At 41.6% G+C, this 15,250-nt stretch overlaps 1 protein-coding gene across 6 annotated transcripts in view; it reads left to right on the forward strand.

Moving 5' to 3' along the window:
- Positions 1–15,250, forward strand: part of ANKS1B (ankyrin repeat and sterile alpha motif domain containing 1B) — a 408,607-nt gene that overhangs the window by 312,487 nt on the left and 80,870 nt on the right. The window contains exon 1 of one of the 6 annotated variants that reach the window (XM_066549550.1): positions 8,999–9,018. The exons of 3 other annotated variants lie outside the window; for them this stretch is intronic. The gene's annotated coding sequence lies outside the window, so the exon portion shown is untranslated. Of the gene's footprint in view, positions 1–8,998; positions 9,019–9,271; positions 9,363–9,731; positions 9,757–15,250 lie in introns of those variants that run through there. 2 more of the 6 variants (XM_066549547.1, XM_066549548.1) reach the window with 2 other exon arrangements.

Consider the following 15,250-nt stretch of genomic DNA (forward strand, 5'->3'; position numbering starts at 1 on the left):
CAATGTCATTTGGAAGGCACTGGACTTTGCACCATGCTAGCAGTGATTGTCTCCCCACAATGCAAATTACAATACTAGGGACCAAGTAGCCACTGTCATGTACAATTCTATGTTATAACACTTTAGATTTGATTTCTACAGCAGCCTTGAAAACGTTGCTGCTGACAAAACGAAATGTATTCTTTCATAGTCTGGCTTTTCAGTCTGCTTTTTATTCACTTATGCCCATAAATCACCACTCTCTGTTTATAAGGTTACACCAACATCCTTAATCTAACAGTATTTCAACCAAACCATTTATGAAAATTAATGGTTTTCATACATAGTATGAAGATGTCTGAATTACCCAGAGGGTGGTTAAAGTACAGTGTTACTGTATAAAGTACAAAGGTATTAATCAGTTTCGTGGTTTTGTTGCCTTTTATAAAAGCCAGAGGCGATTGCAGCTGCAGAGTTGCTCAGTCTTGAGATGACCTCTAGGGGTCACCTGGTGCTTTCTCTTATAAGGCACAGAGTCTATTTAATTATTTCTAAACAACCCCAAAGAAAATAAGACTTCTTGAACCGTTTTTCACTTTCAGCTAGTGATGGCACACTCTGGTTTGCGTATGAACTCTTATTTGTTCAAATCTTATACAGTCTTTCCTAACGTGTAACCTAAATTTTCCCCTCTGCATGTTAAATGAGTTCTGAGTTCCTCAGTCTTCTTTGATTAATCAAAAAATCTGGCCTACTTTATGACATGCCTTTAATTATTCGCAGACAGTTCTTGTTATGTCATTTTCCTCCGGATGGAAATTGCTTAGCTGTATATTTCCACATGGATCTTGTTTTCCAAACACCTCTGTTCAGCTCCAGTCTGCACAGCTGGCTTGGCCAGAGCACATCCTTTGAAATACTGCATCCCTCGACAATTCCCTGGTCTTTACTCACTGTCGAGTGATTGCCACCTCGCTCAGTGTTTGCCTTGTGCTTCTCCAGAGTGAATGAAAAATAACCTCTGAGCCTAAAGGGACCCCTACAAACAAGGAGGAGGAAGAGGCCAATTTAGGGGGGAAATTAAGAGTGATGTTAAGAGAGGCAGCAGCCATGAGAATCCTGAAATTCCCTCCTGGGTCAGTCAGGTGTGACCGCAGAAGAGCAGGAGCTGCTGTTGTTCTGCTGAGCCCAGGAGGAAGGTGTGTTACTGTCCTTCCTGCACACAGGTGTTCCTGGGATGGGAGACTGCTTCCTTAGATCCTGCCCCTAGCCATAAATTGACTTACAGTCTGACATTCCAGTATCTTCATACAGAAAAAGAACACATTTCCCTCTTTTGTAGCCATGTGAAATATTAATATAGGATAAATTTATATTTGATGCTGGGGAGAGAACTAAAGGTCACTGTACCTTTGCTTTGCATTTTTTATGTAGCAATACCTTCTGGCCATAAAAGATAGGAATTTTCTGAATCATTAATGTGGGTTTGTCTTTGACTAATGCCTAAAATTTTAAATTTTTTTTCTTAAAATAATAAATATTAAGATTTTTCATTCAATGAATACTCTATAACTTTGAAATGTCTTTTAATTGTTTCATGACAAGAAACTGAAATCCAAAAATATTTAATGGAGAAAGTATTCTGAAAACGTTTTCAGAACATAGTCTGCATGTATAATATGTCCATAATTATGGTCATAGACAGACATTTGTTTTGAATTCTCAGGCAAAAACAAAATAGTAGCATTGTAGTTTAAACTATTCCATTTATTTTCATGTGGGATCAGTATTCATAGACACATTTTATAATAGTTTGTAGTCTACTCATTCCTCTGATTCACCATGGTATTTGTTCAGAAGGGCTCTTGTACTGTAGTAAAAGAATTTAAGGGATTCTTTTTCTTCTTCTGGGAAAACACAGAAATCTTACTTATAGATCCTGTGAGAAATTCATTGATTTGGAAAGATAGTCAATAATTTTTTTTTTGGAGAGAAGTTATTAATATGGAATATTTAATTTTGTTTTACTTATTCAAAACACAGCATTTGTAAACCCCCTAGTAAGGATACTGTATATCTTTTGATTCTCTTCCAACTTCTGATCACTCTACTTTATAATCCACCTCTCAATCTGCTTGTAATATCTTGAGAAATTTTATGCTGAATAGTCTTAGAAATAGACTCTTTGTGTCTAATATTTGAATAGTTCAAATATAATACGACCACCATTACAACACAGTGATTATTTGTAGCATGGCCTTTGACACCAATAGCAATATTCAGAATTTAGATTTTTTTAAAACATCTAAATGCATCTTACAGTGACAGTAAATATATATATTTGAAGCCATGTATTTAGTGTTGGTATACAATCTGCATGCATATGCCTGTGTTTCTAAAGTCAAGTTTTCTTTCTGTTAGAATGTGATCATCTCATGGTATTTTTGTACTAACTATACCATCCAGCTCAAAATTAATTTCCTCAAGTAGCCTTCTCTGTCTAACTCTCTGGGAAGCATTTATTCCTTCCTCTCTGACTTCCAAGCTTTAAAAATTATACATTTTCAGGAAAAATAAGAGAACAAAGTTACTTCTATGATTTTATGCTTTCCTTTTCTACATAAAAACCACCAAATGGCTGAGCTGGGTGTCTCCCTACTTCACTTCAATATCCTATTATTGTTTCCCTTGTCCCAGTAAATACATGCACATTAACATTCACATACATGCCCTCCATGGGTCCATGGTTAATTATCTCATTACTAGGAAACAAATATTCTGTTCTATAATTCTGAGGTATTATTCCACTTTATACATTTCTTAATCAAGATTAAGAGCAGATTTTCACTCTTTTTCATTGCTTTGCTTTCTGATCACACATTGGATTATATCTTCACTCAAGTCTTTATTTTCTTTTCTAATTAGTCAAAGGTAGAATAACCATTGTGGTGACAAGAATAAAATGGATCCATGTACTTTTCCTAGATTTCTTTGTTTCTTTCCATTAACCTACTTGAAACCAGATTATACATTACATTCATATCAATATTCCTAATGGAAAATATTCTCCAGTTTTCTAGAAATTATTTCTATATCTGTTTTTGGGGTTTTTTTGCTTCAATTCAGGTTGCAATGTGGTTCTTTTAGGGAAATTTTGCTCTCAGAGAAACTGACTTTACAAATATTCCATGTTTATAAGCACATTCCATGTTTATAAGCACCACCAGCATTGGTAATTAACCAGGATCAGTTCTTGACACTTCATTCAAAGGCAGGTAAAGGGGATTTGTAGTTACTCCATGCCTTTGGCACCCAGATATTTGTTAGTTCTCAGCAAGCAAGAACCAGATGTTGTTTGAGACTGTATGGACAAGACCTCTGTGTATATTCAGTTGATCCTCAGATACTAAATTTATTCTAGTAACACTTTATTTCTTTATAGACCTAGGAGATTGTCTGGGGAGGAGAAGGCATAATTTATGTTTCCCAGTGAGAATGTCTCCTCAAACCCCAGCACACCATAGGACCAGGTCCTGCAGATACTCCAGTGATTCCAGAAGATACCTGCAGTTATCTCTTTGGTTCCTACAATAACTGCATGCCCACACAACTTTATTTAGAACTTGCTCTTTCCAAAGGGACTGTATAGTCCAAATTTATCCGTTTCTTTTAAATGCTCTCTATCATTGGGCAATATTAAGAATAAAAATCAAAATAAATTATGAATTATTTGAAACTGGGGCACTTCAGTTCCTTATTCTGAGATTGGAATTAAAAGAAATGTATAAAGACAATTCTGGATGTAGTATGATACCTAAATTTCTTTCTAGTCCCTGACTTTTTTATTTCTCTAGAATATTTAAGCTTTCAGAAGTGTTTGTCCTATGCAGGAAGATCCCATCATCTGAGTGCTGAACTAGAGCTGAAAATAAAGCTAGCAGGACTGGCTTAAATTCCCTATAAGATTTCCCTGCTTAAAACATCATTCTGTTACCTTTCTGTGTTCAAAAAATGACAATTTCTTTTTCTTACTTACTTTGAACTTAAGTCCCTGCTCCTTACTGAGCCAACACAGCTGTTCCATCTATTTTCAGTTATTGCATTCCCTTTGTCCTGATTTGCTGCAGCCCTGGTGCAAGTGTTACAGCCTCTGTCGAGTTATATAGCACGGGCATTACCTAAGCAGATTTTACCAAGTGCAGAGAATTCCTGTGATTCTTGTTTGCAACTCTCCACGTGTCCCTTCTCACCTGTATGCTCCCAGCTACAGGGACCCCAGCTACGTACCCCAGCTAGAGGGGCTGGTTTTGTCAAGTGTAATTTACTAGTAAAATTTTCAAATATGCATTCTGTTTATCTCTTAGATTCATGTTATGATGATGCTTTCTCAGTAAACATATGTAAACAATTTCTTTACTCAATATCTGAAAATTATTATGTTTATGTGTACTTCTGCTAACCTATGGTATAAAGCCAATCTGCTCAGTCCCAATTCAGGAAATTCAAAATCAACATGGCTCTGGAAAAAGATTATAAAAGCAGTCTGGTTAAATATTTTCAATCATTTTATCTTGCTTTTTAATGAAGATCACTTCTCTACTTGAAAACATGATTTAATTTTATCTTGCTTTAACTCACTGGACCCCTTGATAGACTATGAACTAGTAAGAGTAGGGACATCAGCAAAGCAGTTCAATTAGCAAGTACTTATCTCTAAGAAAAAAGAATCGAGTTGTTATAATGCAGACTTTTGCAGCACTGGTGAAAGAAAATAAATGAGCACAAACCTTTGGAGACATTATTTGAAGAATCAGGATATAGTACTTCTATTTACTAAGAAGAAGCTGTTTCAACTTATTTTCAGAAATAAATTTCATTGCTAAAAGACATTAATTTGTATGACTAAAACTTCCAGTATGAAGCTAATCAAGTGTTTATTAACAATGAATTTTAAGCAGAAAACAGATTTCCTCCCTGTGTTTCAATAGATCTCACTTTCTGTGAAATTCGCGTAGCATTGTTTCTCAGCAGAAAAAATAATTTTTAGGGGACATTTTGTTCAAAATCTAGGTCTGTTTTGACTTATTCATCAATGTGCAGTGTGGTGATAAGCCTGAGAAATCTTGCATGTAAGTAACTGTATGCATGTGGTAACTGGTTTCTTTATTTAAAACTGTCTTTTATGCTATAGGTTAGGGTGATCCTTTTCCAGAAATAATCCAAACCTCCCATTTCTGCAATCTCATTTGTAGAAGAAATTTCTGCTACTTTCACGTGGAGGTGACTCATGTCTAGAATCTATGGAATGTTGCTGCCCACAGGTGGTTTCCACAACGAGGAATTCCCCAGTGTGCCTGATTTTAAGGCATATCTGGATACCAGCTGAATATAAGAAAGCAGATCCTGTTCTAGCCATTCTCTGGGAATGGAGACTTCCTCGTTATCATGCCCTACTGGTCAGATAAGTTTCATTCAGGCAAAGACAGTAATGGTAGCCTTTTGCCATGAGGCTGGTTAGCAATTTGTGCTCCTCATCTGAAATTGCTGAAGACACCCGAGTAGAACCACTGATGCTCAGCCTGAGCCACTCCCAGGGCAGTAGAATCACATGTTGTCTACTGTTCTCCAGCTTTTAACACCTAGGAGTTTGCCTCTAATCAGCCACAATGGATGAAGCTTGCAGGAATGTGTAATGGCACCCAAAAATAATATGAAGCCATTCACAAAACCAAACATTTTGACAGGGTTGTCCCATTGCTGTAAAGGAGAAAGCCATTGCAGCTCCTTGTAGTGGTCCACAGATCTACAGATAAAGGAAGTGTTGGGCCAGGCTTTGATCATTGTGATCAGTACATCAGCATACTTTGCTGATCAGTTCAAGAAAAATCACAGGGATCCTCTAAGAAAAGAAAATTATATTTGTGATCAGATCCACTCATACAACCACTGACAAAATTTGGCCTCAACGTACACATCCGAGATTTTGAAGCTTAAAAAATATTTTATAAAACTCATTAAAGGGATCCTTCTCTCTTCTACCTAGATTCCCATTGCTAAAATAAATTCTTACTCTGCCTTTATGAAAAGACAGTGATCACATTTGTTGAAACATAGAATGGCTCACATGGCCCTCAAGCCAGGACTGCAGTGTGTCCAGAGTCTCTGGTCTCACACCCCATCTCAGTCCAACCTGTAACACCCACAAAAACACCAACTGAAGAAATGGCCTGTTCCTGCCCATGAGAGAGGCAAATTTTTTCTCCCTTTACAGTAACAGATCTTCTAAACAGACTGAGAGGTATCCCAAAGAACATTCCTGCTATGACACAGGTCTCTCACTTCATTGATTTTTCTCTTTACTTATCTGGCCCTGTCAGGATGCCGAGTGACCAGCGTTCTCTTCAGCTGCATCACAGGAGCAGGGTGAGCACCAGGTACAAGTGGCAGCCTGCAGGTGCAGACTTGGCTCACTCACCACTGACACAGCCATGGCACCTGCTCACCTGTAGGTGCTCAGGCCTTAGAGGAAGTGCTGCTGGCTGGAAAAGAAGCCAGGCAAAAAGAAGGTCAGAGTGGCTGAATGGGAGATGTACCTAGTGGTGAAATCATGCAGATCTTCCCTGTCAAAACATTACAATATCCAGGTTCATGTTCGCCTCTTCACTAAGCCTCTAAATGTCTAAAAATGTCCTTTCTTGCACCATCTTGCTAGAATCCTTCAGCCTTTCCGAGGACTTGCTGTGTGCTACACACTTCTTTCCTCCATGGAGCGCTGCTCTAGGCTGGAATATGTTGCAATCAATAGAAGTAATGAAGTTTATGGCAGGTATAGAAACTGGCTGGCACATCCACTATGCTCTGCCATCATCAGATTGGCCTCATGCTGACAGCCTTAACTGGTTCCTCCTCTGGCTTAGCAATTCCATGTAATTATTGTCCTAACTCAGACAGTTGTTAATGGATCACATCCCACCTATTCTAAAGATCTGATTTCAATTTAAAAATGCAGATCACAAAATCCAGGACAAAGCAAGTTCAGACTGTGCTAAAAATCTTGTTAGTTATAGGGATAGAGATGTGGAGACCCAAGGTATTGGAAAAGTATAGACAAATCTATAAACATCATTCAACATTTTAAGGAAATGCTGCCAAAGCATCTGCTTTAACAAAAGTGGCACTGACAATGTAGACGTTAAAATTTAAACTGCATTGACATGTTTTGAAAAGATGAAAAAGAAATGTTTTGAAATGGACATTTTCATATTTCCAGACTCAGTTTTTAGAATTCTGTTCAGGATATGTTGCAAAATGTTTATGTTTTCTCCTGATTCAAGATGAAACTAAACTTTTGTATTCTGTTCAGTCCTTCTCCAGATGGGCTACATCAAATCTGTATAAACACCAGACCGCATCTATAAGATTTTATTGAAACAGTGGAGCTCTGCAAAGAAGCAGAGAGTACTCAGTTAAAATCAAAATAATTTTCCAAATCTCATTCTAAAATGTGCTTTAGAGCTAATGCTTAGAGTTCCCCAACATTATTTTGACAGGAGTAATTAGATGAAATCAGCTATGATATAGAAAACTGTATCTCTAGTTTTCATTCCTACTTTAAGCATTCCTTTCAACTCTTAAATAATCAGCAGTTGATCTCTGTGATTCATAGGCAAACAGTGCTGCCTTTACTCACACACGGAGCAGTGCATTCAAAGTCAGCACTATCTTGTGGTTGAGTCAGTCCAACCGCTACACGTCGCTGAGCTCGTGGCTATGTGCATGTTATCTGTACTCTCTGTAACCAAGAGAACCATTCGTAAATATGATCATTTACTCCTTGAAAGACTTGCTTTGGAAAAAATGCAGCTTAGCATTAGTTTGAGACCTAATTAATGCTCTGAGGGACATACACTCAGAGCCTCAAGTACGATTTATTTTGGTGCTCAAAGCCATCTATGCTTGAAGTTCTGTATAAGCACGTGCAGTTGAACATGTCAGATGAAAGGGCTGGTGAATTAGGTTTCTCCATTTAGTCAGTGTGAGGTCCCTGAGAAGTCTGACTGACTATGAACTTCTGTACCTGGAAAGTTTGCCTTGCTGGTGTGCTGGATCTGCAGCTACTGCATCATCCATCCCTGCTCTTCTTGCAGGGCTGAAAATGATACTGAATTTCAGAACTATTACTTGTCTGTATAAAGCTGTGCTGCCCAGAGAGAAACACTTTGTTTTTCTTCCAGTTGTTTATTAAGGATTTTATTTCACAGAAGACAGAAAGCCTCCAAAGGCAGGACTGGGGCCTGAGGCACCTGCCTGGCTGATGTCTTGGATAGATCTGCTGGGAGTGAGCTGGAGAAATGCAGCAGGCATTACTAACCATAGCCTCCCTATCAATTCACCTGCTGTAACTGAGTAAAATTTTTTGACCTGGTAAAATGCTTCTTCCAGTCTCCACCGGCTGAGCTTGTCAGATAATGTGCTCAGCCATCAAGTGTGTAACTTCCTCAGGGAAGCAGAGTAAGAGATAAGAGCCGCCATGGGGGACTGAAAGTGCAACTCTGTCTTCTGACATTTTATAAAGTTAAATTATAGGGGCATTATCTTTTGTATTTTATTTCATTTATTAGGCAGCGCGGGTGCTGCTTAACGGGATGCAGTCACTGAAGTAAATAATCCCGTGGGATGCTTATTTGTTCGTATTAACGCAGAAATTCGAGCTCGGATGTGATTCATGTAGACACTCGTGTTAAAAAAAAAGGAAAAAAAAAAAGGTGGCTCTGCCAAGGGAACGAGGCAAGGCGCTCGCCAGCCGGCGGCGGGGACGGAGTTTCGCCGGCGGCTCCCCCGGTCCCCGCGCCGCCACGGCTCCGCTCGGCGGCCGCCGCCAGGCCCGGGGCAGCGGCGCCGCGCGGGAGCGCCCCGCCCGCGCGGAGTGCGCGGGGGCGCGCAGGGCCGATATCCATAGATATCCATAGTAACGGCGGGGGCCGGGGGAGGCGCCGCGGCAGCTCCCGCCCGCCGCAGCCGGGACCGCACCGAGCCGCGGTGAGCGCGCGCGCGCGCCCGTCCCGCTCCGCCCCTCCCCCCCCCCCCGCGGGCGGCGCGGCCGGGAGCGCGCGCGCGCGGCCCCGGGGAAAGCGGGAGGGGGCTCGGGGGGGCCCGACGGGGGCGCGCGCGCGGCGGCGGCCGGACGGGGAGGGCGGCGGGGGCTCCGGTGTGCGCGGCTCCGCGGCGCTCTCCCTGCCTGACTCACCGCGGGGCGCGGGGAAGATGCTCAGCGTGGAGGGGTAGCGGCTGCGGAGCAGACGTCGGGGCCCCCCTCTCTCCCCTCCCTCCCCGCCCCCGCCGGGCTCGGCAGCTCAGCCCGCCGCCGCCGCCGCCGCTCCTAGGTGAGACCGGGGGCCAGGGGAGGTGCTGGGCGAGCACGGGGGGCCGGGCACGGGGCCACCGGGCACCGCCCCCGCCCCGCCGCGCGGCCCGGAGCGGGTGTCGTTCCCCCCCGGCCCCGGGCGCGGGGAAGCGCCGGGAGCGGACCCCGGGGGACGGGCGGGCGGGAGCCGGCGGCGCCTGCGGTTGCTGCGTTAGCAGGATTATGTCAAGCCTCGCCTCGCCTCGCCGGAGCCGCTGGGGCGAGCGGCGGCGGCGGCAGCTCCCGCCCGGCGGCGCTGCGGGGCGCCGCGCTCCGGGGCGGGCGGGGGTCGGCGGGGAGGCGGCCACGGGGCAGCGGTGGGCGGCGGGGCGGACGGAGTTTGAGCCGCCCGACGGAGCCGGTGCTCGCGGCTGGTGAGTTCTCACCGGGCCGGCGTGGCCGCGGGAACAGAGCAGCCCCGGCCGCCCCGGTGCGCTCCCTCCGAGCCGTCCGGAGCAGTGATTAACCCCAGGGGAGCGGGCAGGCGGGCACCCGCCTCCGGTGCCGCACGGGCGAGCGGCAGCGCGGCGCGCAGGGTCCGCAGCAGCGGCTGTCGGGGGGGCCGTGTCCGTGTGCGCCCTGCAAAGCTCTGCTTACTTGGGTCTGGCAACTTGGCCGTAGTGTGCCCTGGTCCGAAACTTGCTACGCGAGGTTTCGCCTTCACGGCACCGCTGGTTGTCCGCTCGGTGTTTCAGGAACGCTGGTTGGGCGAAATGTTACGGTTGTATGGCGGGGGGAAAACAAAAGGGATGAAAAGCAGAAGTGTGTAAAGATCAGAATGATGGTTTATGTTTCTCTGTCTCGGAAAAGACTCATGTTTGAAAAATACACAGAAATGAGCAGGTATTGTACTGTACGGCGAGAATGCAGTATTGGTATTGGGAGGCAAACGGTACCTGAGAATTTAATTTGGAATTTAGTTTGCTGCACACGTGCAGTAACAGTTTTCCTGAGCATTTTTAGCATGTGGAGTGATGCATGTTGCCATGTGCCTTGCAAAATTCCTTTAGCTATGCGAGCAGTGGCAATGTGTGCCAACGTGCCCAAAATCAAGGTGTACTCCATGCCGTTAAGAGCAGCGGTGCTAATGAGGAGGCTACAGTGTCTATCTGACAGGATTACTGATAGACCATATCTTATCTTAGAGAACGTTTTAACTTGTTCCTTTTACGAGGCACAAAATGCTGTTAGACCCTGGCGTGATGGATAGTAACTTGCCATTTGAATGCACTTTAAGGACCAATTTGTGTCCTCTTCTGTATATGCCAAAATATAATATATAGTCACTTGCTAGAAAAAAAATCTCAGTGGAAGGCTGTTCGTATGAATATCTTTATAAAGATAGTGATACGTGATCACATCTGTATAAATGTGATCACAAATTGTAAGCGCTCATGCGAAGTTGATACTTGTTTGCTCAGTATAAAGCCTTGGTCCTATGGTGTGTAATTAGGATAAGGAATTAAAGCTTCATTCTGATAGCATTCTAAAAATTTCAGTGGGGCTCTGAAAAAAATGAAGAGTAAGTTATTTTAGCAGAAAATTTTGGTCTGTTGGCAGTTGCTCACTAAGAGATTTGGTTTTCTTGATATGTGAGTATAACACATACAAGCTGCTGTTGTGCTGTCACTCACACACCCTCTTAACTTTACACACCTGAGAAGTTCCATTTCAAGAGTTTCTGCAAATGGTTGACAGATGAGATCTGGAAGAGCTCGCTGATGTATTCTAAGTAAGCTCTGTTTCTGTACTATTGGTGAGCTCCTTTATATTTTTTTTTCCAGAGAAAGGAGATGTGATAGTCAGGAAGATATAAATTTATCTAGAAAGAAGGCAAATTAAAATGTACTGTACATATTCATTCTACTTAGGAGGCATTGAAATGCAGTACCCCAAAATTAATTCAGAAAGCTGAGGGTCTGCTGCTTTTTCTCTTTGCGTTTTTCTTGGGTAGGGGGGAGGGAAGAATGACACCCCTAACTGGAAGTGGGCACATGGAGTTAAAAATGCAGGGTAGAGGATGTGAAAATTGGGAGCAGAACTGGCAATGAAGCTGCCATCAAAGGTGGCTGCACTGAAGTAGGAACCTAAAGCAAACTGGCTCTAGGCAAAAGTTTTGCTGCTGAGGAACTTAAGAGGGAGCTGTGACCTGGGTCAGTCATGATTTCATTAACAGTCCAAGAAAAAGACACTTTATTGTTGAAGGAATCAGAATTCCATTTCAGAAATGTTAATTTTAATTTGTTTCCATCACTCAGAAGGATGGAGGTTTTGCTTTGTTTTAACATTGAACAATTGGCATTTTGGTAAGGATCTTTGTATTTATTTGTTGCATGTTAGTGATAGGCATAGCGAATAATATTCTTCACAAATAGTAAATTCCCACCTTGCTTTGGGCAGACTCAGAAACTGTCAAGCCTTGGACTTAAGCTCTTTTGGCTCTTGGTCCTGAGACCTGCTCTGCATGCAGACTACAGGTTAAAGCAGAGATGAGAGTGAATGACATCATTCCGGGTCCCGCTTACTCATTTGCCAAATACCAATCATGAATAGATTTTTTTTTTCTGATGATCCTATTATCATAATGCTTTGCTTATTAAATGTTGAAATTTTATATTAATCTTCCAAATCAACACTTGCTGTGATGAACTGACCAGTTTTTACTCTGAGATATGTGATTTTTGTGTTTGTACATTAGGGAACATATTGGCTTATACTAGCTCACATTTTCAATGTTGTCTTCACAGTTCTACGAGCTGCAAGCTTATTTTTAAGAAATCACAGTCAAATTCTGGAGAATAACACCTTCAGAAAATTGTACCATACTGGCACTCTTTATGATCCAATGCAATTTTTCCCTTTGTGTAGGCAATAACAGAGGGCTGCTTGTGCTTGGTCTTTTAGTCCATGTGCCAACTATGCCAGCTTGTCTACAAGACAGTAGTCATGGTTCCAAGTTTCAAGGGGTTATGCTTCAGATAAAGATGGCTTTGACAAGGTAATTAAGCAAGGAAAGTTGTTCCATTGTCTTCGTTTGCTTGCTGTCTCTATCCATGGACTTTCTGTATTTTTTTGCCTATGAGGAGAAAAGATTCAAAAGGTGGTAAGTTCATTAGAGGGTTTCAGCATGTTATGCTGAGTATTTTGGGCACTGCAGTTCACATACCTTTTACTGCTTAGCTCTCTAATAGAGTATCAGTCTGCACCTTGAATTGCTCTTAAAATTGTCTTGTTTTATGGATTACATGTAAACACAGTGGGGCATTCTTGGGTCAATTTTAGTGGTCATATTTGATGGCCACTTTTGATACAGATTTTGATACGGATTTATATACTGCCAAGTGTTCTTGGTGGTGTTCAGTTGTGGTTGTTTTCCTTCTTTTCTGTTTACGTACTCTGGAGCAGTAGAATTTTTCTAAAAGTCCTTCAGTCAGGTAGAAACATTTTTTCCTCTCTCCAAAGATTCTTCATTTAAAAAAAACCCTCAAATTTGGCTTGAATTCACTCTGACAAAGTTGAGCATAGTGTTAAAGGATCTTGTTGACATTGTCACCCTGCAGTTAATTTTTCTGAAGTGAAGTATCTTGCAACATTTCAGATGGCTTCATGTTAGCTGCAGATAGCAATTATTATGTCTGGCCTAAGGAAGCGATGATACTGGTGTTGAACAAACCTTAACCAAAGAAAATCACCAGGCAGATAGTCTCTCTTCCTTGACAAAGGAATGGTCATTCTTGGTTGAGGAGTGCTGGTACATCTCCTTGGAGATTGTTCTCTGTCCTCTGATCACAAAGAGGTTCTTGTTGTCATGAAAATGCCCAAGCACATAGAAAACCCAGGATCTGTTCTTCCTCCATTCCTTCCTTATTGCCTTCAGCCTCTTACTGGTGGGTTATTTCTAACTCTGTAGACTGAGGAACATCTTTGAGAGTTTTGTGATGCCTTTTGTAAAGGCAAATGATATTTGGTCCCTGCTTGGCACATCCTTTGGGGCTGGATAGCATCTTTGTGGTATCTCGAGAGGAATAACAAGAACACAGGGTTATCAGTGTTAACAATACCCAGCTTTGGTCTCTTTTTTCATTAGGACTCAAATCCCAGAATATCTGTGCCCTGAGAACTGAGTTTGAGTTAAAGTCAAATGCCTGAAACACAGCTTGATCAAGAGAAGAGGTAATGAGCAGTGACAGTGTATCTGAGGACCTTCTAAAATCTCTGGCTGTGCTATCACTTGAGGGCACTTGCTCAATGTTAGAAAGCAGTCTTCAGCACTGGAATGTACTCACTCTGTGGACAGTTAAGATTGTACTTTTTTTCCCTTGTGGATATTCATATCTTGGCTTGTTTCCAAGGCTTGCATGATCCCTTGCTAAAAGAAGAGTACCTTTCCTTTGGGAAAACCAACTGAAAATTCCAGCTGGTCCAGAACTAAGTAATTGTAACCATCCTGTTTTTTCTAAATGTACCACATGTTCTGTAGGCTTATCGGTGGTGCCTGAAATAAGTGTCAGCTGGGGTCTTGAGAAGCTTGAGATGAAAGGTCTTTCTCCCAGGCCTTTGTCTTTGGAGTTTCCTCTTTCTAGAAACAAGAAACTGGGACATGTTAAGGAAAGATATGTCATTTTTCTTACTTTTTTTTCAGCTTTTTGATGCAGGAAATCCAACGTGTTTTATACGACGTTTGTTACATGTAATTGGTTTGTTCTTCATTCTGTTCTTGTTTCCTGCAGTCATCATACATTGAGAGAGTTTTTTCTATTGTTTAGAATGTTTTAAGTTCTGAGGCTGTAAAAAGGCTAAATTTAATAAAAGTTGCAATAATAGCAGATGAAGTCAGCAGGGAGTTTTGCCTCTTTGACAGAAGATTTTAGACCATTGTTTAAATTTTGAAGTTCTTTTTTCCAGAAAGTGCTTCTCTACAGCAAAGAATAAGCATTTTGTTTTGCAGTACATTTAAATGTCACAAAACGGGAAGGTGATAAACATTTGTTTTGCTTGTCCAACTGTAGATAATTTTCTGAACTCTTCAGTTAGTTGACTGGTCCTCCTGGTGCAGATTGGGGTCAGACCTTCAGTGCTTCTGGGTATTTGCATGTATGCTGCCTTAGTTGGTTCTGTGTACTTTGAAGTAAGGCTTTTGCAGTGATATCAGTGGGAATATATGACTCTTTTACCGTGGGTATACTGAAGATAGTTTATTTCTTCTCCATGTATCTGTTCAGTGAAGAACACTATTACACACAATATCTTTAAGTATCTGAATACAGTGATGGTACAAGCCACTGGTAAATTGGTGAGCTGTAAAAATGTTTGGGTGTAATTATTACCAGTATAGGAAAATGCGAAGTCAGTTACAGTGTTCATCAAGAATTATTATATAATACTAAAATGTGTGTTTATGTATGTGTATATGCATGTATAATAGGAATAATTTAAATTCCAAAAGTTTTACTGTTGTAATGCATGATCATCTCACTGTTCTCAAGCTTCATCTTACCCCACTAAAAGTGATATTAAAGCTCTCCATAATTTTGAAAAGAATCATAAAAAATGTGTGTAAAAATAATCTAGTAAATTCTTACTGTTTATACAATCTTAGATAATGTCACAGCGTAAAGAGATATGCTGTAAATGCCAGTTTGCAAATAGTTAAAACACTTATTTTTTAAGTTAACTGAAAACTGGCTAATTATCTCCTTCAGGATCCCATAATCAAAGAGCTGTTATGCTGCTGTTGTGCTTTGTTAATGCTTTTGTTTTCCAGGAATATTTTCATATATGGTTATAGAACCTTGGAAAAGTGTTACTTTGTTAATAGTGCAGCCACCTGGAAAGTACATTATTAATGAGTATGCAATTGGTCTGTGA

This window comes from Molothrus aeneus, chromosome 5 (genome assembly GCF_037042795.1).
Source record: "Molothrus aeneus isolate 106 chromosome 5, BPBGC_Maene_1.0, whole genome shotgun sequence".
Classification (NCBI taxonomy): domain Eukaryota; kingdom Metazoa; phylum Chordata; class Aves; order Passeriformes; family Icteridae; genus Molothrus; species Molothrus aeneus.